The sequence below is a fragment of the Zonotrichia albicollis genome, chromosome Z, assembly GCF_047830755.1.
Source record: "Zonotrichia albicollis isolate bZonAlb1 chromosome Z, bZonAlb1.hap1, whole genome shotgun sequence".
NCBI lineage: Eukaryota > Metazoa > Chordata > Aves > Passeriformes > Passerellidae > Zonotrichia > Zonotrichia albicollis.
The window spans coordinates 63934875-63958880 of record NC_133860.1 but is presented as its reverse complement, the minus strand read 5'-3'; the positions used below and the strand labels follow the sequence as shown (position 1 = coordinate 63958880).

The window sequence follows — 24006 nt, the reverse complement described above, 5'->3', positions numbered from 1 at the left end:
GCAGACTGTTTGACCTGCTGTACAAAATTGCTTTGCTTATTATATTAAGATGATGGGAAAACCAAATTAAAAAATTTCTCTCCAATTTCATCTCTTTGCTGAACATCTTCCTGCCATTATGCAAGTTTATCTTCCCAACAGATTAAGCAATGTTTTTAGGGTCATTTTTCTGCTTTACCTATGGTGGTGGAACAGAACATAACTCATATATGAATTTAAAGCATTATTTTTTTCTGCTCCAAAGGAAAGAGAGCAGGGATTAGAGATCAAAACACTAGGAGTGCTTGCACACAAACTCCAGCCTAAGTGCTGTCAGTGACAGAAGTTCAGAGAGACACAAGAATAAAATAGCAATTTCTAAAACGCTTAAATCATAATTGATCTGTCTTCCTTCTCAGTAAAAAAAAAAAAAAGAAAACTGAAAACCAACAGGAAACACCAAGTTAAAAAAGCTCAAAACATTCTGAACACATAATTTGGTGGCTATGAGTGCTTTCTTATAAATAACAGTTACTTAAAGTCCATACATCAACTACAACAAGCTAGAAGAGACCTTAAACCATTTGTGTCAGACTCAAGAGCACCACCATCACTAAGCAATGGTCCTTGTTTGGCTGTGTCTATCTTTCACTCTAACAGACAGGGCATCTCTCTGTACTTTGAGGCCCCATCGCTGCTGAGAATGCTTAGCCACTACAAATAGTATACTGAAAACCAAAATGAAACTAGAAAAAGAGATGTATTTCCCACATCAGAATTAAATTGGTTGAAATTTTAAAGTTGAAACCAAACAACTGCATCTTTTCATTTTCTCAGTCATTGCTGATAAAATTCCTACTGCTTTGGCTTGCAGAAAATTTAATTTATGAACTATGATCCCACAAAATGAAAGAAATAGATCTTATCCCCCAAATCTTTTAATAAGTTGATTCAAACCAGATATAGATAGCAGTAGTCAAATATTGCAGAGAAAAAATGACAAATTTCCATGGCAAATACCTTACAAAACAGCTGCAGCTTATTCCAGATATCAAGATTTAGGTGCAACATAACAAAGGTGAATGTTCAAGTAGAGCTGTTCACAGGAAAATTGAGAAAGATCTGTAGACATCATCAAGATATCTCTTCTCCAACCTATTACAAAAGCAGCCAGGATAAAGCTGGTGGCTAGACTGAAAACTTATTTATGGAGGATGGTGCTGTTGATGAAATGGAGGCTCACGTTAACCTTTGGACATTTAATAAATAGGGATATGCTTTGATAGGCGTGGAAGAATGTGTAAATAATATACAGACTACAGACAAGCTGGACTCGTTATTCCATGATGCGTAGAGATATGACATAACTAAAGCATGGGATCAACAGCAGAATCAAGCACCTGCAATATTTCCTAAGAAAATCTCCAAAATACTTCTATAGTACTCAGACCATTATCTGCCTTTCATTTTCTCCTGCTACATTCAATACTGACAGAGTGTGCCTGTTAAAGTGTTAAAATAGGGAGATGGATTTCACAACTTAATTGCAGATACTACTAGTTTAATGTAGCTATGACAGCTATCACACACTAACCAGGCCACTGCTTGTCACTACCTGAAGTTCAGCCACTTGACAACTGAGATTTTTGATGTGTAAGTCTCATTTTCCATTAACACGTAAAGCCTGAAAGAATTGAACTCTATTAATAAATTTATAAGCTCAGCAAGAGAAGCAACTGTGTTAAAAATAGGTTGGGAGAGCTGGCTTCACCCAGGCTGTCAGAGCTTTCAGAACACAGACCTGAAGGACAATGCATGAAGTCTTCAGTGACAGCAAATTGGATTAAAATCGGATAGCTAATGGCATTACGGTCAAGTCACAGTGTGATATGTAATTGAAAAGATCTGTTGGTGAATCTGGCAGTGCTTTTGAGGCCCTTGAGGACCCTTAAGCTATTTGTATTAGTCAGACCTAGTGCATATACACCTGTCATAGCACAATTGTCCCCTCTTGTCTTTCTTGTTTCTAAACAGAAGTGTTTTAGATAGGCCAACAATATCACAAAATATCATGTGCTACAAACCATGGTTCACCTCTGAAACACTCACACTTCACTGAAGTCACTGAAAATGTATGTTTTTCCATAGACTTTGAGGTAAGTCACTCATTAATTTCCAGGGTATAACAAGTGTCAGTCATAAGCTGATTAAGTCATCCTCTTGATTCATGATTGCAAACTCTCCAAAAGCTTACAATGGAAGTTTGAGCTTGTTTCTGCCAGGCAGTAGAGTGCAATACATTCCTATTTAGAATAGAAAAGTTTTACCATGGCCTTCTTTAAGAGAAATAGGATTTGTTCTCAGATACCCTGTGTATTGCTACCCAGCAGATCTTACTCTATTTCATCAAACTGAACTGGGTACTACATGTATTCCTTAGTGAATTTCATAGCTCTTTTGAATTTAAGAAAAAGTGATACCATAACTGTAGGACCACAGCTCTCTTGTGACCTTTTAAATTGTCAGTCTTAGAGATTAGACTTTACTTTCAGTGGTAGATGCCCGCAATAATTATCTATCCTACTTTTTGTTTTTAATCGACAATATTAATTTTCAATTCATTTTCTTTTCCTCTTACAAGTCCTCTGAGTTTTCTTTTGAGTCTCCCATCTTGTTTCTTTTTCTAATAATGCTTTTAAAAAAAGCTCTATGGAATCTAGAGATTATTAATTATGATTTATTCCCTTTTGTCGTAGATTATCATAGAGCTTTCTTAATTCACAACATTCCCTGACTCCAGGCTATTTGTGCAATAAGGAATCATATTTCATTTAAGACCCAGGAACTGGCATGTCAATTTTAATTAAAATATATTTATAGCTCATATTTCAGAAATATGGTATTTTTATAATCAATGGTTGTGCCATATTAATTAGTTTCAACAATTTTATAGTTGAACAGGAGGCTGAATAGCCAAGGAAAGGAACTAATGTAATTACTTCTGCTGCTTTCAGACTGGATTGATTTAGGTGTGCGTCTTAAGCCTTTTCAGACAAGCCAGCTCAAATTTAATAATGAAATTCATTGTACTGTCTTTGGCCATTTGTTCAAAATTATCAAAAATGGCTGAAATTTGTTTGGGTTCTCTAAAGAGTACTTTCTCTAATAAGGGGAAGAAATTAAATACAGCTGAAAATACCACTGTTTTTGCAATTTGCTGATAAAATTATGGCCTGCTACCAAGGCATGGATTTGGATACATTATAGAAAACTGCCAACATGACAACATGATTTTGACTCCACTTTAAAACCTTTAAAATATTGTGACATGAACACTGAACAACTTATCGTGGTCAAGTTAGTTAAGGCACAAAACATAGACAGCAATAGACTAGAGCTCGCTCCAGCCCATGTGTGTGTCTTGTCTTGGTGAGACTGGGAACAGGCAGCATATTACAGAGAATACTAACTGAACCACATTGGCATTTTTCATAGAGCTGTGTATTGAACAAGTGTATTATTGCTAATTGGAATCTACATTTTGGGGTAAATGAAAACTCCAGGGTAACATCAGGTATGTCCAAATGAACAAATTTTGTGTTAAACATTACATTCTCCATGCATGGACTGTCTAGAAGAGCCTGTCCATACTGTATAGCCACACTCATGTAACCCATATCCATGTATCCAGAGACCTCAGAGTCCAGATGTAAATGATGGAACAGTGGAAAGGGAAAAAAAAAAAAAGCCCTTTTCTCAAGATTTTTAAAAAGCAAACAAGACAGTAAAGTAAAAAGCAAAAAAAAAAAGGCACTTTTAGTCATCTGTTTGCTGAGAAACAAACAAAGAAAAGGACAGATGGCAAATGGAAGAATGTGCTCTTGTATCTTGCAGATTTCTATGATGTTTTTTAGTGGAGATTACTGCTCTTCCTTGCTAGGCAAGAAGTTACTTAAAACCCTAGTCTACATGAACTGTTTACTTAGTACTAGGAAAGAATTTACATGGGAAAGGCAGAGAAGAAAAAAGATTTTACAGATTTCATCAGGTTTAAAGTGTTCAGAATTCATTTTAGAGAACCATTTTCCATGACTGGCTGGATAGTGAACCATATAGCATGGACATCCCAACAAAAGTATGCATTCTGTCTGCTTGATTTAATCATGTGATCAAAGACATGGAAGACACTTAAAAATTCCACAATTTCAGTGCCATGAGAAGCAGGGGGAATGCTTCTGCATGAATTGAAAAAACTACAGCGGCATCCGTAGCTGTTCAGCCAGTAAATATGAGGCATGCAGCCCTTCAAAGAGTGAAATAGCTTAACCTTGAGATCTGGGACTGAAATATGGAAAACTACCAAATATAGCTGAGGGCTTTGCAGAAGGAAACTAGGAGAAGGGAATGCAATTTTTCATAACTATTAAAGAAATGCAACCAAAAGAGATGTGAAAGGTAAAACAAAAGCTAACACAAGAGTAAAGCTAGAGAAACAGCACAAATATAAACTGTTTGTCTCACTGCCAGATAGGGACCATTTAGACCAGGCTTTTCAACCTTAACTTCACAAGCAGATGAAGTAGAATGCAGATCCATGTTGCCTAGGGTGGGAAATGGGCAACACAATTTTCACAGTTCCCTTCTCCCCTATTTTTTCACCAGACTATGTCAGATAGGGGTCAGGAGTGCTCTCTCAGGGAAAGGACTCCAAAGACAGACTTAAGTGTTACAGATACTAGCAGCTGGGATTATAGGAGCCTGTCCATGGCTCTCTCACTGTCTCTGAACTGTAGCACCAGCAAGAGCAGTGCCTTGCCACTCCTTTTGCTAAAGAATTACTGACACAGGGATTCTCCCATTTTCTTGCAGGCACCACTGTACCCTAGAAATGGGAGGGGAAGTGTTGAATGGCAGCACATTGGTAGATGAGCAGATAAAGACAAGCAGTTCAGCAGAAAACAGGAAAGCAGCCACAAACAGTCACTACTGGCAGGAGGACCTGAGGAAATAGGCTTGAAATGTGAGTATAGGGCTGGCAGCCCCTTTCATAGGCAGGAGTGCCAGGCTGCAGCTAACAGAGATGCCCTGGGCCCAGTGTCATGCCCAGAATCCTGTTTTCCATGGAAGCAGACACCTCTGCACTTCCCACTTTGCACAGCGGCAAAGCATAAGAGGGACATTTCTGCCCTAGTGATGAGAATCTGGGGAGAATTTGGGTTGTTTTTCAGATGCACTAGGAAAACACAGCTTTTGAATTTCTATCTTTATTTCTTCATGATTTATTGTTTCATAAGTCAGACTTGAACAGTGAACACTTGAGAGCATCTTTTCTGGATGTGCTTGGCCTCAGGGCTGGTTTGTTGCAAAGAAAGAAGCGCTTGTGTTGGAAAGGAGTGCAATGTCTGGCAGGGAATCTCCGCAGAGTCACCTGGAAACATTTCCTGTTCCTCAGCAGTAGCTAAGTGATCACTGGGTGTATGTCAACAAGGAAGCTAACACGAATTCAGAGGAGCCAGACAGAGCATGTGCAGCTGTTTGTGCCATTAATTATGAATATGAATGAGTGCTCCACTTCTTTATGATACTGCAGAAGTAACACTCCGCTCCTCTCCGCCATGCTGTGTGACAGTAGACAAATCTAAGTAACTACTTGCTCAAATGGCCTGGAAATAAAATTCCGACCAAGAAATGAGAGCACATTTAAGCCTATTCACAGTGACATTTAGCACAGGAAGGCATGAAAAACTATTATGTTTTTATTTTTCCTTCTACCGCATAGAGACCAAAGAGAGTACTAGAATGATGTCACAACTTTAAAAATTCTTTAATTAAGCAGATGCCCCCATGAAATCCACAACCTTATATTAAAAGTGCTGACATTTCCTTTCTTTCATTCCTGTTTTGAATGATAGAAATACTCTTCTTCTATTAATCTGAGAAATTATTTGAGCTCTGAGTTGTACTCTAACCAATAAAAATAGAATAAAGCTGACACAGAAAAAGGGCTAATCAAGAATAAAACTGGAGCATAAGCACTTCACAGCAGATGTTTCAGGAAGATGACAGCACCAGAAAATTTCTGTATGTTCTCAGACTCTGTTGATCTCTTCCTGGCCTTCCATGGCCTGAAAACTGCTTTCCAGATTTCTGGTGTTTGTGCAATGTCTGGGTGAACATGAATGGACACATAAACAGACTAATTTCATTAGAGTGTCCACATGGTATCACTTTGCTGTACAGAAAAAGGGAAGAGAGAGCAGCAGGCAGGAATGGCAGTGCAGCTTCTACACCTCAAGTGCTCGTTCTCTCACATCAGCCATTGGGAAGCAGGTAGTCATCTTCTTACCCTGAAGGACCAGTAAAACAGGTAAATTTAAACCCTCTGCCTCTCCCAAGTACTCTGTTTTCAGTCCATCAGACTCTAGACTGACTGCAGTTAATTCCATGCATGAACAGAGATGAGGTTCCAATGATAAACACATTGGCTAACTTCACTAAAATTTATGCATATCAGGAAGAGGTCCTGAAACCCCCTGCTTTGGCAAATAGAGCAATTTCATTTTAAAATGTTTTATTTTCAGATACAACCTTCTCTGAGCCTCTCTCTTTACAGTTTAGGATCCTCTGGATGTCTTAGGGCCCACCTGATGGAGACCCAATTGCCCAAGAGAGCAGGAGTGCAGATGACTTGCTGTTACTTCTCATCCAAAAGCATGGAGTTATCTTCCATGAGTAGTTCACAGGTAACTACAGAAGTACTGCTTTATTCGGAGACAGTGCACAGCCAAAAGAAAATGGACTCGGTCAGGAGCAACTACCAGAGCCCAGCCCAGTGCCCTGGGCCATGCCTAGGCTGAGGAATGGGGTTGTTTCTTTCTCCTTTTCAGGCTGGGCCAGAATCAAATCAGAGCATGTACCCCAGCATGACACACATGGACACGCAGAGGACGGGCAGTCACACACACTGACACTCTCAAGCTGCCTTCACAGCGCCTGCACACGGGACTCAAACAGACAGAGGCACAGACAGACAAGCCCCCTCCTCCTCATGGGCTTCTCCCATCCCAAAATCATAGGTCTCCCCACAAAGAAGCCCGGACCTGAGGCCCCTCTACTTTCCAGCTGGTTGAGATTGAAGATTGTCAATTAATCACACCACACAGACATTCCCCACACACGTGCACACTCATTCACTCTCCTGCGGAAGGTACAACACTCTCTGCCAGCAGCTGGCAGTAGATACACGTGCTGTGACCTGCAGTCCCACTCGAGTCACTGGTACTCAGCCCTTCAGTCACAGTGGCCTCCCAGTAACTGGTTTTCAGGACAAATGAGTCTACCTGGATCTGGTTGAGAATGGAGAGCCATGGCATGATATCTTCTTGGTCCTTCTGTGGCTCTTCTTGCCCACAGATGAGATTGGGTGTGGAGAGTAGACTGTCAGGACCCACACTAAGGACACCAGCTGAGATGATGGGGAACTCAACTCTTCTGTATCCAGCAGGGCTGCTAGAGAGGGCTGGGCTAGGAGCAGAAGTACTCCCTTGGGAGTCTGCAGGTTTTCTTTACCATATGGTGTCATTGTCTTCCCAGCAAGCCATCACTTATTAGCATCTTCTTTAAACAAGTGCTCTCCTTTTAACTGTTTCTTATTTCTGCCATTTTTCATGTTTCTGTCTTCCTAGCAGGTCACAGCTGGCTACCAGAATGCACAGATACACCGGTATGTCACATTTGCAGACCTTACAGCACCTTATGCGCTTCTCCCTGGTCCATGATCTTCACCAGAATAATGTTGCAGCACAGTTGAGCCATCCTGTGTATAGCTCTGTGACTATATCTTCTGCAGGGCTTTAAACAGCCTGTTCACTGGAGAGGGAATGAGGGAAGGAAGGTGAAAGAGGAGTTCAAGGACACAAAATTCTGTAGTGCTTAGGCTGTAGCAATTCAGTGGAAATCCCACCTAAGAAGAAAGGCAGAAACATTTCAAGAACAGTCTACCCAGAAATGCTTGGATTTTGCAACTAATTTTATTCTTATCTTTGTCATAAAGGACAGAAGTAACATTATAATATTAAGAGTTTCCAAAAGCTGGAAATGCCATTTGAAGGTCCATGTACATAGAGACAGATGGACGCAGTTCTGTGTAAACAAGGCTTCTGTGCTTGTGTGTATGTGCATGCTACGTTTCCAGCATGCCTGTCCATCCGCCTTTGCACTTACCTGATTCCAGCAGCTGCAGTGAGCCCCTGGTGACCCAGCTTTCCATTCTCACCTTTCCACTGCCTGCTGCAAGATGCCTACAGGGTGGGCAGTGTACCACAGACAGAGCAGGTGACTGAGCTGAGCGTGCATGGGGAGCCTGTGGTGAGACAATGGCCTGAACACAGGTTGCTGTTCCCCTGTCCCCATGTAGAGCACCATACATTCTCAATATGCCTTCAGGACCAGATATTTCTAAGTAGAGTTTAAGAAAATTAGCTTCCTCTTCTGGCTGTTTACTTGCATTTTCAGCTTGGAAAGCAGGCATGAAGGTTAACATGGAATTGAGAGCTGAACCTGCCTCCAGGCTCTCTAGATCTTCCCACCCAATGCTGTCAAAGCCAGGATACTTCCAGCACAAAGCTGACCAAGTATTGCTGCTTGTTCTCTCTCTTCTGTGTGTGACCCTCTTTCAGAGCATTGGCATCGCTAGTAAATTAGACTGTAATCATGACAAGAATGTGCAAGACCTGTGAACTGAGACCTCTCACATTTGCCCTCTCTGAACTTTCCTTGACCTGTCTGTGGCTTTATGTTGCTTCTCTTGGCTGTGGCAGCAATTCCTCTGGCTGATCAGATGCCTGTGCCTGTTCTCTTTTACTTTTGCTCCTCCTGGTGTGGTACGAACGTGCCTTTGCGCAGACAGCAATGACAAGCTGCTGCTCCAAGTGCAATGAGGTTTGTACAAAGCAACGTGGTGACAAAGTGCTGACACACCCAGGCCTGGCAGGACAGCAGAGGCCTTGGGAAGGACACAGCATGTGGCACGGACACAGCATGTGGCACGGAGGAGCACAGCTGCAAACACATTGCCCAGGGTCAGCTGAAGTGTGAACCCGGAGCTGGACAAGCTGGGTTCAGGGGTCATGAACAGAACAGAACAGAGAACATACTGAGGTGGCCCAGGGTGTATTTCATTTGGATGTGACTTGGAGCTGCAGACCAGTGTAGGAAGAGAGCAGTATCTCATCAACATATACAGATTATCCCAAGTGATCCTAGAGGGACAAAGAAGAATTCATAACATGAACATTCTTCCTGGCAAAGGACTCTGGGTGCTGAAAGCTCCCTGTGACCTCCACCAGTATGGAATTTCTAGAATACCAGGGACCAGTAGAAGGGTGAGCACAGAATCAAGGAAAGGAGTTAAATGAAGCAGAGACTCTGTGTGTGTGTCTGTGTCTGCGTGTCTGTGACAATTTCAGAGCAGTACTCCAGCTACATTGCTGGTCCTTCATTTTTGCAACAATTAGAAATGAAATAAAACTAAATAATGTCTCAATATTTTAATGATACTAACAATAAAATTCTTCCTTTACTTCCTTGATATGCTTCCTTCTTGACATAAAAAATATTTTTTAGTATTGGACATCAGGAAATTCAGAAGGTTTTTTTTCACATCCATGCACAATGCATTACGAGAAACTGTGTGCTCCATCACAGTAAATATAGGAAGAAATAGAGAAGGTCTGTTTTTTGTGTCCTAATACTATCATTGCTATTAGTGCATTCTTTGCCCCTGAAGAGCAAAATACACCCAGATGATTCTGTTAACTATTTTTTCTTCTGCATGCTTTTAGAAAAACACAAAAAGCTGGGAGACAGAGCAGGTTGGGAGGGTTAGTTGTAATACCAGGGAAGTAAGTGCTTAGTTTTCTTCATGACAGTTGGGTTTTTTTTCAGTTTGTTAATTATTATCAGTAAATGCATTAGAAAATCTGTCCGTAGGTTTTCAGAACCTTTTTGAGTGATAGTGGATATTCCCAGAGAGTAAACACCAGCTAAAAATGAACTTTAGTGTGAGAGTCAAGTGAAAAGAATGGCTTCAAGCTTCTTTTCCCTCTAATCTTCCACTTCCCTGAACTGCTCATAGCCCTGCAGTGAACTTCAGCTCTGCACAGTGCAATCTTCTTCCCCAGATGTGTCACTAAATAGATAGCAGTCCCTGTCAGAAAGAGTCCTCTGTGAAATGTGCTGTCAGGGAAAGTTTTCCGAAAGCCCTGAGAATAAAAATGTCCCTTCTCAATGTGACTTTAAAAATGTTGACAGATGGCTGAGTTTTCCATCTTCCTTCCCTCCCTCCCACGTTTAGTTCAGAAGAGTACTGCCTACATGAATCCAAAGCACATTGTGAAATGTTCTTCAACTTGCCATTTGTGTTTCTGCCAGGAGGAAGCCAAAAACAGTGGAACCAGAATGCCAAAGGACTTCCTACCAACTGTGAGAGCCTCCCTCAACCTAGTGCAGCTATTTACATTTCCCCAGTCTTTCCTCACTATCCATCAGGGTTTAGAAGGTTTGCACCATGCCTCCAGGAAACTTCCAAGCAAAGCATAAGATGGAAGTAAGCTCAATAGTCCCTCTAGCAGAAGAAAGAAGAGTTTGTCCTTTCCTAGATCTAAATCGGATAGATCTTCCCCATAAGAAAATGAATTGTCTCTGGGAAAGAATCAGTAAGATAATAGCCCAAGAAAGGCTGCGCTGCTCACATCCTCAGTGGTAGGTCATCAGCCCAGGGTGCAGAAGTGATGTAAGGAGGAGGAGAGGAGTGAGAACTTACTGCACAGTTATTAATTGCAGAAATTCCACCTTCTCCCACAGGACACCAAATATCAGGATCTCTGTAAGGGATAGCACACACAAAGCTGGTAATAACACAACTGCCAAAAAAATAAAAAGATAATTTCACCTCAAACCCACAGCTTAGACACTTTTGTTTTGCTGGCTCTTTGCTCTGCACTGCTAGCCTTCTGACTGTCAGCAGAGAGTATAAGAGGTTTTTGAGCTTGGTCAAAAGCATGATAAGAATAAATTTACATAAGGATCACACTGTTTATTGGCTGATGGAATTAGCCTTCCCTTTTGCTGCAAAGTCAGACAACAAAGCAATGCTGACACAGCACAGTTAAAATACAACAAAAGGGAAAAAAAGGAGGCAACAGAAATTCTTTTCAAAGTGGTACTGACAATTTTTTGGATACAAACAAAACTTCCCCCTGGGGATTTCAATGTTATGAGATAAAGACATACTTTGGCACCAATTTGTCCATTTAGCTCTTCCTCCAAGAAAACACAGGAAAATGCTGACATGCCTTTACTGAGGGATTGTTCTGAGGGATTGTTCATGAATCCCTCAGTAAATCTCCATGGATTACACTTATATCAAGTCCCACTAGGCCATTTGTGGTGTGTACTGTTGTTACATAACTTTAGTGTCACATCTTATAGAATCACAGCCACTCAGGCTGCAGCATGAAGCAGAGTTATGGCAGTGGTGATGTTGTTGATAATAAATCGAGCTGCTATCTGGGAAGCAATGATAGCGGGCAGTCCATCGCTGCAGACACATCTGACAGACATGTCATTTTGTCTGGATAATGACACAGACTTCCCATGTAGCACAAATGATCTATGGAAGAGATTGCCATGGCGTAAAATTGCTCTGCCCTTCAGTCCTTGTATTCACATCTGTCTGATGCTACCTTCCTTCTGCCAATATATGTATGTGTATGTGTGTGTGTCTACGTGTGTATATACATGCATTTGTATATGTGCTCTTTTTATAGATCTAGTAGATCACAGTGTGAATTCTGTAAGAAAATCCACTCTCTGCACAGCTCTGTGACATTCACAAGGGCCCAAAAGAGGATTTATCACAGGTAAAATCTAGGCAAAACAGAGGGCACTTTGGGTCATGAGAATTTTTTAAAAAAGGAAACATTCGGGCAGCCCATCCTGGGCTTCACATCAAATGGCTGGGCAGTGCCACCTTTTATCAGAACTGACAGCATCCCAGCAGTCGTACAATCAGGCAAACAAGCAAATGTGATGGGTCATGTTTGAAAGTAAATATTCCCAGGGATATGTATTTGGCTGTTTCTAGGTACCTTAATCACCAGACAAGTTCCATAAATGCTGTTATATCAAAAAAATCTGCAATATTCAGGCAGTTCTTTCTCCCTCTCTCTATATATGTGTATGTGTGTGTATATGTGTCAGCCATCCCATCTCTAGTTTGTTGTTTACTTTGCATTTAAATGTAGACATGCTTAAGTTGAAACTTTTTCTGATTTAAATTTTGTTGTGCAGAACCTCACTCAAGGTCCTTTGGAAGCATTGCTGCAGCACAGTAAGGTGGACACTGTGGAAGTGACAAATAGCAAAGCACTGGAGAAGCAATAGCAGGCTCAGAATTGCCTGCAGCAGACAGCATTCTTCACATGACCACAGAACTCATATCACTCATAATATTCACTCATTCTCTCATGTTTGCCTGAAGTAACCATGCGCAAACTGTCCTGTGTCATCGCACTCCAAACCCTGTTGTTTACAAACAGAAGTAAAAAGCCATTCTGGGGTGACTATCCATGTTCTTACAGACAGCACTGCTGATGTGGTGAGCTATGCCCATGTGTCCCTGAGGCTGTGGGATGAGGGAAAACAGTGTCAGGTTGGCTGCTCAGCACAGGGCCCATGTGATAATGCCAGTTTTTTGGAACCATGAATAGGCTTCTTTTCTCCAACCTGCAGAGAAGCACAGGGCAAATCACAAGTGGGAAAGTGATGGTAGGGCCTAACTCTCCAAGTACAGTGCCACATGCCAGAAGCAGGCTCTGAAATAGCAGAGAGGTACTCACTTTATTGCTTACTCATCCTACTCTCTTCACCCTATGCTAAAGAGCATTACTAGTCCAGCAGTGAGTTTGATCAGCAGAGTTGCTTCAAACAAAGTACGTTAAATCCATATAAATATGTGTTGAGTGCGTGTATCTATAAATACATATATATATATTTCTATTTGTACTTAAGAAAAAATGATTAAAAATGCAATAAATAGCAATGATATATCCTTGCACACTCATTGTTTATGTGACAAGATTGACTTTTAAGCTTTCCGGGTTTTATTGAACTGCTCTTCCTCTATCGCTGCTAATGCAGAGTGCTGAAAGGGATACAACAGATACCCTGCAGGGCAAATACAAACATGTGCAGCAGTACATTTCATGTTATGCTAGGCATAAACAAGAGGTTTACTTCTCTTGATTATACCATTTTCTAGAAGCTAGTTTGCAAAAAAAAAAGAAAACACTTACCAGGACAAGATGTTCCTGCCATTTCTCATAGCTCTAAGCTGAAACACTGTGTTTCTTCAATGCTGAAATACCTGTATGCCACTTGTGGTTTAAGCCCGGACACCAAAGAACCACACTGCCACTTGCTCAGACAGTGGGCTGTGGGAGAATAAGAGTGAGAAAACTGTTGTTTTTTTCATAAAGGCAATTTACAGGGGAAGCGAAAGCCACAAACATCAGCAAAGCAAAACAAGAAATTAATTCAGTGCTTCCCAGGGGCAGGCAGCTGTTTAGTCACCTCCAGGACAGCAGGGCCTCATCCCACTTCACAGTGACTTGGCAACACAAACACCATCACTCCAAACACCCCCTCTTTCCTCCTTCTTCCTCTCATATTGAAACACTGAGCAGGATGTCAGATGGTATGGAACATCTCTTTGGTCAATTTGGGTCCCCTGTCCTGGCTGTGTTTCCCCCCACCCTCACATACACCACCAACTTCCTCACCAGTCTGGCAGTACAAAAAGCAGGAAAGGCCTTGGCTCTATGTAAGCTCTGCTCATCTATATCTATGTTATCAGCTCTGAGTTAAACACAAGTCCAAAACACAGCCCATACTAGACATGTGAGGAAAATTAACTCTAGTTCAGACAAATCCAGAACAAAGCCTCAGGCAATGCCTATGTCAGAGCAAAAGCTCTGCCTATGAGAGTGGGTAAGAACAGAGGAATTGAAAAAATGAAGAAACTTTCACTGTGGTGGTGATCTGTCCCTCAGGTATTCCTTTGAGCATTTCAAGATGAGTGATTTTGAAAACAACAGATAAAAAACACAGCCACATTTGTGCTTTTCCAGGAGATTGCTGTTTGATTTTTTTTTAAATATCTTCCACACATCAGTACCAATCTGGTTTGGAAACTGTTTGGAAAACTTGAGGGATTATCTAAAAGTCGAAGTTTATTCTTTGTGATTTGGCTATCTGTTCACAGATAAATCTTTCCAACACGTGCAGCCTGGTCACAACTGCAGTGCCAGCCTTCATAGCTGCTTCTGTTTCTCTATCCAGACTCTTCCATGTGTCCCCTTTCTAATACACTAATGGAATACACTAATGAATATCCCAATACACCAATGAAAAGCAGCAGCTATGGATAGGAGAGAGGACACAGCAGCCCTTAGAACCCTAGTAGGAAATGCACAGCATGTAGGACCAACAACTGTCCTAAAAGTACAAGGCAGTAAGAGGAAAAAACGGAGTATTTTCTCAGTTTCTTGGAGGGCACTAGGGCAGCCAAGCCACACAAATGAAAGGAAAAAGGACACATCCTAACACTCCAGCCAGAGACCTATGCTCTTGAAACAAACAGGAAGAGAAGGGGACCGTGCTGACATTAGCAGGTTGCTGCAGCAAACTACGTTGCTTAACATTGATTGTCCTTGCTTTCCTCTAGTAAAAAGATTGCAGCAAATATCTTTTTTAAATCGATTGTTACCATTCAGCCTGATATTACCCCCACCTCCAGCCTCTCTATCTCCTATGAAATTATATGTCGATTTCTGTGACAGAGCTACAGCTGTGTGCCTACAGTCAAAAAGCACCTATTGATTCCCGAGCTGGGTAGTTACAGAATCAGTAGTACAAACTGAATTCCTGTATGCATATTTATTACATTTCACTTTGCCTTTTAGTAAAGAATAAAATAGTGCAAAGTTGCTTGCTCCAAGAATCCAGAACACCCTTCCATAACTTGACAGTCCATGTGCAAATATGGGACTCTTCAGACTTTCCTTATGGTTTTGCTCCACAGTTTTCAAGTGGTGCTGTAATCCAAAACCTGCAGTATTTGCCAAACTTACAGTCACTAGAAAAATCAAGGCGGAGGTGCAACAGAGCAAAGAGAAAAAGTTGATCCAAAAGGATGCCCACAAAAAGGAGATTTGCTTTTGACTAGAGATGCAGAAGTCAGCACATACTCCCTCACCATGCAGCCAAAGCGGAACTTTTGGCAAGGTCACTTCTCTCATCTCTGTCTTGTTTGTTCTAACACTAGCTGAGTCTATTTATTTATATGGGTACTACACTGGATCATATAATCTCCATGCCACAGTAAAATAGGAAAATTAGGCTCTGATCATGTTACAGGACAATAGTGCACATGCAATGGCCACGTGCTGGAAACTGAGCTGCTTGCACACATCAATCCTATTCCTTCCAGAGGTCATCCCAATTTTAAATCTAACATTGAAGATCAGAGAGGCATTTTCCAACATTTTCAACCCATGATCACTGAAAAAACAGCCTCCAAGGATTGTGTGATTTGGGTCTCTGGAATGTACAAGCTCACCTAAAAACTACTCACTCTGAAAAACCAAATCTCCTGGCAGATACTAATTTCCCTTGACTTTTCTGAGAGCAAGGGGAGAAGCCTGGCACTCCTCTACCAGGCCTTTCCTCTGTTAAACTATCACAAGACCAATTAACTCAGCTGCCATCAACAAATGCATCCCCATTCCTCCCCAGATCAGTCCTGACATGGCTGTGCCTCAGGGACATGCAGGAGAGAGTTTAATTCAATTCACCCACAAAGGCCAATACTGGCAAATTCTACAAACAATTTACAACGCTCCCCCAGAAGCACCAGAGTGAAACTTTGCAATCAAGCATTCAATAAAGAAAACTTAGCTGTGAACAGCTTCTGTAAGTGATTGGTGCCTTCACTGCAGAACAAATTAAAGCTTTCCCTGTGATTGTCAGGGCACACCTGAAAATATTGCGCTCCATGTCCAAGCAGGAGCAGAGCCACGCTGTTACTGCAGTCCTGAACTGTAACACAGAGTGGGAGAAACAGCAGAACAACACAGCACTTCTCTTATTCTTGTACCAATCACATATTGCTTCCCAGACAAGATGGGTCAGATCGAAAAGTGTGTGAATGGTCTCTGTCTTGAACTGCCATTACACTGTAAAACATTACAAGGCACGAGACTAAACTGGTAACATTGCAGCAAACCTATTTTTATCAGGAAAGACTGCCTCATCTCTAATGCTAAATCAGCCTTGCTCATATTTCAAGCTGTCTTCAGATCTCCTTCTACAATGCAGTCACATCCTAGTCAAGAAATAGCGATTTCAGGCCTTGCCTGGCAGTTGTTTTGTTAAAGCACTGACTCATAAAGAGTTAAAATAGTCTTGTGCTTTATAAAAGTTACATATTAACAATTAAAATGTGGCTTAATATTATTCAAATGTCTGAGAAACTATTTATGAATACAATTTAAATTGAATTTCCTTCCAGAAGACCCAAGAAGTATTCACCTATTTAAATATATAAAAAATACACATGCAAGTGTATATTATTTCTAATGGCTGAGTACCTTGGTTTTTGTAAATAGATGTGTAGGAATTGAATTGGCTAGCATCCACTGAGCTTATTTATCATGAAGAACTGAGTTTGAGACACTGTCTCCTAACCAAACAATGTAAAATTATATCACCTTTTAGGCTGGAAAGCAGCCTTAAGATCACCAAGTTCAAAAGGGTATCATGGGATTCTCACTTAGGTTTCCTATAGTATTGTCAATTTTGGTACATATAACTAAGATACAAATATTCAAGCTTCTGTGGAAAATTTGAGTTCAACAGTCTTTCTGATAGGTGAATGTACCACAGAAGAAAAAGGACTGAGACTGAGATAACACAGATAAAAGTAGGAACACTGGCTGCCCAAAATTTATCACTTTGTAAAGGAGAGTGTTCATTTGCTAAGTAACAATAAACAGGGTCCCCCTACGGCTGGTGTTGCGCAGTCTTCAAGCCAGAGACCCTGCATTCTCGAGTAGGAAGACAAAATAGGGGTGAGTGGCAGAAGCTTATCTGAAACTGGAGATACACAGAAGTCTTTGGCAGAACCAAAATCTAGGAAGCCCCACTACAGTGTTTGGGTGAAATGCGGTGCTATTTGACTTAGATCAGTGTTTTCTCTCCCTCCCGAGGTCCTCTGGTTCATATCAGGTCAGGTAATCAGAAACTAGTAAGGACAAAGCTCAAAGACTATGATGCAAACACAGACCAACATCCCAGGGTTTCATACATAGGTGAAGCACTGAACAGATTAAAAACTAATTCTGCTGACATAGTTTTAAATGTAATTGGGTCCATCTGACATAACCTATATTCTACTTCAGGCAGAGTCATTCATCATTCCACTTGCAGAGAGAACTTACTATATATAGAGCCCAAATCACATGGCCAGTTTTCAGATATCCACCTAAGAACAGTAATAATTCCTTGCTTACAGTGCCCACTAGAAGTCTGGATGGAGACACATACATCCAGCCAAACAAGTTTGCATAACTCACCATAATGGACATGGAAGGAATCTGATTTTAATGGGAACAACAGTTCTGAGAATTCTGAGAATTAAGTCCTATATTTCTGACAAGACACTATCTACATACAGCAGTAATGATTGATCTATAGTCCTGCATTTAAGAACAATGGTATGGCTGCTTTCAGGCTTGAGAAGACAAGAGGAGAAGATTTGGGCTGTTCTCAAACTAGTCTGTATTTTTTAATAACTGTGTGGATCAAAACAGCTGAAAAGGGGTGATGCAAAAATATAACGCTGATGAGCTCTATTAGTAAGGAGTAATGATAATAAGGGGAAATTAAGTAAATTTGCACAATGTAAGGGAGAGCTACAGGTGCAGATAAACATATTGCCAACTCTGGAATGAGGTCAGACAGGAAAGTTATGCTGCAGAAATCCATCACTGTAAATGAAGGCTATCTTGTCATTTCTACCAAAACTTCTCTGTGAAAGAAACATCTCCAAAGTAGAGACTTCTGGCACAAAGTGAAAGGCATCTTGGACAAAGATCTTTATATATTTCTATTTCTTTGCGTAAGTGTCTGCAGCCACAGTCTGAAATTACATAACCACATAATAAAACTCCAGTCTAACCTGGAACGGACTCCTTATCTGAATGCTTGTATTCCAGATGCCGTGCTTTTCCAGATTTGTTAAGGCTGTTGTGTCTGATGATAGATGGGAACCCTGCTGCAGCCTTTCCAGATTTTTGAAACTTTTCTATAAATGTATCAAATCAGGATATCTGATATAAACCTATCAAATCAGGAGCTCTATACAGAGACTCCAATATAGCAGTAGGGCTTGAAGGACAAGAAAACACACAGACTGTCACCTGGCCTGTAGTCAAGCCAATGGCAGAGCACAGTGAACAGAGGAGCGCTTTTAAAGGGGAAGAAGAAACCATGCACAGTTTGTGCCTTTATCATATATACCTCATGGCTGGCTGAATTGGTGTCTTTCTCTAATCACTCATTTTCTGGACAGAGGAGATGCGCTAGGGTTCCTTTGTCTGGATTTCAGCAAAGCATTGAGCAGGTATGAAACTTTCACTTAGGACAGAGACAACGAGAATTACCCAAAGAACTTTCTGGAGAGAACTGAGCTTGAAGAATATGTAAGACCTGAACAAATTTCAGGGAAATTATGTACACCACACCAGTGCTGTTATGTGGCAGAAGGTTTCCAATATAAACAAGTTTCCAATATAAACAAGTTTGTCCCGTATTTGGGAAAATATGGTGACGGGATGATAACCTTGATTTCTGGTGTCCAATCAAGGGTCTGAGTGTAAACACTTTTTCTCCACTCACAGTGACTCAGATTTGAGTGTTTTGCTTTCATCTAACAGAGAGAAACATTTTATTAAAAGTTTAAAGCAATTCTTCTTTGAAACCTCTGTTCTTTGATCAAGTTTGCTGAAATCAGCTGACAAGTTCAAAATTTTCAAAGGGTACAGAAAAATTAGTATAGTTTTTCAGCACATTTCCACACATTATTTCATCACCTTTCTCCTCTAGAAAGCCTGGTTTAAAATATTCATGTATATATAAATGATGTACTAAATTATTTCTAATGTAGCATGCAATGTATTTAATTACAATTAAATATTAATATAATGTTAAAAAAAGAAGCACATTGAAAATAGCATATAAAGCTCTAAAAGACTGCCACAAAACAACATTCTGTGCTGCTACTGAACATTAAGAGCTATCATGTGCTTGGAAGCCCTCTGCTTGGAAGCTTTTTGTTTGATACTAAATTTAGGAACTCTCTTTGCTGAAGGACAATGGAAAATAAGATTAGGTGAGTTGGCCTGGATATCTTCTCTGCTGTTGCTTCTTGCAAGATTGACTCTGTGTTCCTTGATGACAAGATGGACATGACATGGCATGACATGACATGACGGGCAGAGGAAAGCCTGAGTACCATCAAAAATACAGCTTCTGTGGCCTAGCAACCAACTTTGCAGAACCCTTGTGCTGATGGAGGGTGCAGCCAGCACCTGTGCTGATTGTCTCAGGCTTTGCATAAGATTGCTGTCCTCAGGCACAGCATTAAAAATAACTAAACTACACACCCAGCTACACACAAGCTGTGTTGACCCCACAGCCTCTGCAGGCAGAGGATGGATATTAAACTGTGCTTTGCTACCTGAAGCAAGTCCTCCGTATCTCTACACTGTTGCAGATGCACAAAAGCTTTTCTTCAAGAAGTGTCTAAGCACTGCAAACCTAGGCCCAAATCAATATTATCTACAGCAGGGTGCAGCAACTACAGCTTAGGCACAACTGAGAACAAAGAGGGGGAAATCAAGGTAGTGGGAAGATAGTGAAGGCAGGCAGCCAAAATAATTCCTCTCTTTCCCAGGTTACTAGCCAGGATATCTACTCTACTACTACTCTCTAGTTAGAAATCATTATTTAGGGCAAGTTTAAAAAAGAGAAGAAAAAAAAAAGATAAAAACCTGGTTGTCTATTTTCCTTTGCTGAAAGATCAGACTCCTAAAAACAAATTCTGTAACTGGGACATTCTGCTGTTTCCCTCGTTCAGCAAGATAATCAGAAGACCTCACTGTCCAGCTAAGGTCAAGGGAACATTACTCAAATAAAATGTGTCACCGTCTGGGTAAAATATTTTCACAAGAATGAAATTGATCTATATCATGGGAACAAAATGTTGCAGAAGGTACCTGTGTTGCTTTTGAAACAAGTGACATGATCAGACACAGGAAAATTAGGCATACTGTAGGGCTTTCAGCTACACCTACCGACTTTATTTCTTTTCCTGCTGTGCTCCTCTGCTTCCTGGGTCTATTCTCTCTTACCCTGCAATTCTTTTGGGATGTCTTGCTGGTCAGAGTGACCCTGAGATACATTAGAAAGTGTCTTTTCCCAGCCCAGCGCTCAAAGAAATCAGAGCTCTTCAGTTCTCAGTCTCAAGGTTTATTGTTTCTTATCTATAATATTCTTTCTCTGACCCGCTGAGGTCCATCCAGCAGGACAGACAGAGGCACTCTGCCTCCCCTGGGGTGGTGTTGTCTTTTTATACTAAAAACTACAATATTTACAATTGTAAATGTATATAATATTTACAATAACTTTCCAATACCTATGACCTATGTGAGACAGTGAGCTTCTACTCTAAACCAATCTAAAAGTGCCAACATCACAGCAGAAGATGGAGGCCAAGAAGAAGAAGGAGAAAGGCTGGACACGCCCAGACCCCTCCATCTTGCCATCTGAACCCCCATTCTAAAAACCCCAAAAATCTATTTTTTCACCCCATGATAAATGCACTATCACTCTACTTAAACTTTTTTGGCTTGTAATTCTTCATATACGGTTGGTAATCGTTTTTTCCAAGGGCTAAATCAAAGGGGTGTTGGGCTCTGTGCCAAGGTCTCTGAGCCCCCTGGGCAGGGGCTGAGCCCTCCAGGGCAGCCAGAGGAATTTCCTGCGTTCCGACACAATCCCTTTCCTGTTCTGCTCCTTTTCAAAAGAAGAACCATGGTTAAGTGTTAACCTTAGAGTTACAGAATCAATAGAATCAGTGGTTTGTGTGGTCAGGGACAGGATAATTCTCCTGTCATGGGCAGGGTTGCTATATCCACCACTCAAACGGACCAGGGCCTCATCCAATCTGGTCTTGAGCACTGCAAGGGAGGAGGCTTCCACTTCCACAACTTCTCTGGGCAGCCTGTTGCTGTATCTCACCAGCCTCTTGTACAGAATTTCCTCCTAATATCTGATTTAAACCTTTTAGTTTAAAGGTTCTCTTTTCAGTTAAAGCCATTGCCCCTTGTCCTGTCACTACCTTATGAAATATTAATCCACTTTTTTTTAGCCCCATTTAAATTTTGGAAGGCCACAATGAGGTTAACCCTCCCCAAATCTTCTCCAGGCTGAAACAATTCCAACTCCCTCAGCCTGTCTTCATTGAAGAGATGCTCTATCCCTGTAATCATCTTCAGGGATCTCCTCTGCTCCAAGAGGCCCATGTTTTTCCTGCCCTAACCCCCGAGACGGATGCAGTCCCAAGGTGGGGTCTCATGACACCAGAATAGAGCGTGGTAGAATCACCTCCCTTGCCCTGCTAGCCACACTGCTTGGTGCAGCCCAGATAAGGTTGAGCCTGTGGGCTGCAAGAGCTCATGGCCAGATCATATCCCAACCCCTCAGCCACAAGAACCCCCAAGGCCTTCTCTGCAGGGCTGTGCTCAGTGAGCCCATCTCCCAGTCTGTATTTACATCTGGGATTGCCCCAACCCAGGTGCAGCACCTGGCACTGGCACTTGTTGACTTCATGAAGTTCATTGGCCAAATTCTCAAGGTTATCCAGGCCCCTCTGGAACACATCCCATCCTTTGTTGTGTCAGCTGCACTGCTCAGCTTTGTATCATCTCCAAACCTGCTGGGGATGCCCTCAATCCCACTGTCTGTGCCATTGGTGAGGACACTGAAGAGCACCAGTCCCAGCCCTGTCGGACATCACTTGTCACAGCTTCCACCTGGATAGAGAGCACAACGCTCTGGTGGCATCCATCCTGCCAATTCCTTATCCCCTGAAGAGTCCATCTGTTAAATCCATGTCTCGCCAGTCTGGACATCAGGATGTGGTATGGGACCATATCAGAAACCTTACAGAAGTCTAGGTAGGTGACATCCATCAGTCTTTTCTTGTTGACCATTGCCATTATTCCATCACAAAATGTCTCCAGATTGGTCAGGCATGATTTGCCCTGAGTAAAGAAAGCTATGCTGGGTGTCTCAGATCACCCCCTAGTCTTGCATGTGTATTGACATCGATTCCATGAGGATCTGCTCCATCATTTTCCCAGGCACAGAGGTGAGGCTTACTGGTCTGTAGTTCCCTGGATTTTCCCTTCTCCCCTTTCTAAAGTAACAGTGGTATTTCCCTTTTTCCAGTCACCAGGGACTTCACCTGACCACTGTGACCTTTCAAACACAGTGTAGAATGTTTTGGTAGCAATATCATCAGTTCCCTCGGGACCTTGTGATGTATGTTGTCAGACCCCATAGACTTGTGCCTATTCAGTTTCATCAGGTGGTTTTGAAGCTGCTCTTTGCTTACACTGGAAGGGAATTAATTTCCTCAACCCCCACCTGGAGGTTCCAGGAGTTGAGAGAAGTGGGACGCCTGACTGCCAGTGAAGACTGGGGCAAAGAACTCACTGAGTATCTCTGCCTTCTCCAGATCCCCTGACACCTCTTCTCCCTTCTCATTTATCAGGGGCCATTTACCTCTGGGCCTTTCTTTTCTGACTCATAGGAAGTTGCTTTTTCTTATTCTTTACAACCCTTGTCAAATTCTGTTCCATTTGTGTCTCAGCTTTGCTGATCCTATCCCTGCAAATCTGTACAGTGTCCCTGTACTCTTCCTAGGCCACATGTCCCTGGTTCCACTCTCTGTGTATTTCTAGCTCATTGAAGTCCTCCTCCCACAACAGGAACTTCTGGGGACTTGAATATGCCAAGAATTAATAAATAATAATTACGCACAAAGCACATAGCCATGGTAGCCAGGTTCACATTAGCATTCCCCAGCTTTAAAGTGCCCAGCCATGCAACATTTATACACTTTTAACACTGGTTTTTGAAATTGTTTATGAAGCACTTAGCACGTAAAAAGCTCCTGTTTAAATGGCATATATTTATTATTAATAGAAATAATGCAGGTGCAGTATCAGGCAAGCACAATTGCTTTTTTGAGATTAAAACAAAACCAAGAGTGTTTGAAGCTCTAGTTCCAACAGAAATAAATATAAGCCCTTTGGTGAAAAGTTCTTGGCTGAACACAAAAAAAAAAAAATAAGAAAGCTAGAGTGGCATAGGAAATAGTTATGCACAGAGGAGATGCTGGCTAATGTCCTATACATTTGGGACACTTGATGATTCATGATAATGAAAACTTTATAATGCCTAAATGGGAAGCAGAGTTTCTAAATCCCTGTGCCCTGTGAAATAAACAAGACCAGGATGGTGTATTTCAGCTGACACAAGCGAAAGTGGCAAAAAAGTAGCAGCAAGAGATTCTTTAGCACAAACTAATAAGCTTCCTACTAATCCAGTCAACATCTCCACTGTTTCCCTTACTCCCAGGAAGCAATATGTGAGAGATGGCTTTACTAGAGACTCATGAAAAAGGTCTCTCTCCTCTTACTCTGCTCAACAGAGAAAATTGTGTCATCCCCTACACTTTCATCCAGTCCTTTCTCATAGCCTCAGCCATCTGCTGAAGACAAATGGATGAAGAAGAGCCTGGCATCCATATATCACCTCACCCCATGCTGGCCAACTGAA

General features: G+C 41.5%; 2 long non-coding RNA genes across 2 annotated transcripts in view; one reads left to right on the top strand and one right to left on the bottom strand.

Annotated features, from left to right (window-relative positions):
• The window catches only part of LOC113459174 (uncharacterized), a 51423-nt gene extending 41815 nt beyond the window's left edge, over positions 1–9608 (top strand). The window contains exons 2-3 of the long non-coding RNA XR_003380117.2: positions 6593–6722; positions 7665–9608. This is a non-coding gene — a long non-coding RNA (uncharacterized LOC113459174). The remainder of the gene's footprint in view (positions 1–6592; positions 6723–7664) is intronic.
• On the bottom strand, positions 5160–13552 carry LOC141727007 (uncharacterized). The gene is made up of 3 exons (XR_012577985.1): positions 13335–13552; positions 7320–7942; positions 5160–6326 (listed from the first exon to the last, which is right to left on the bottom strand). It is a non-coding gene; the product is annotated as an uncharacterized LOC141727007 (long non-coding RNA).
• Between the last annotated feature and the right edge of the window lie 10454 nt (positions 13553–24006).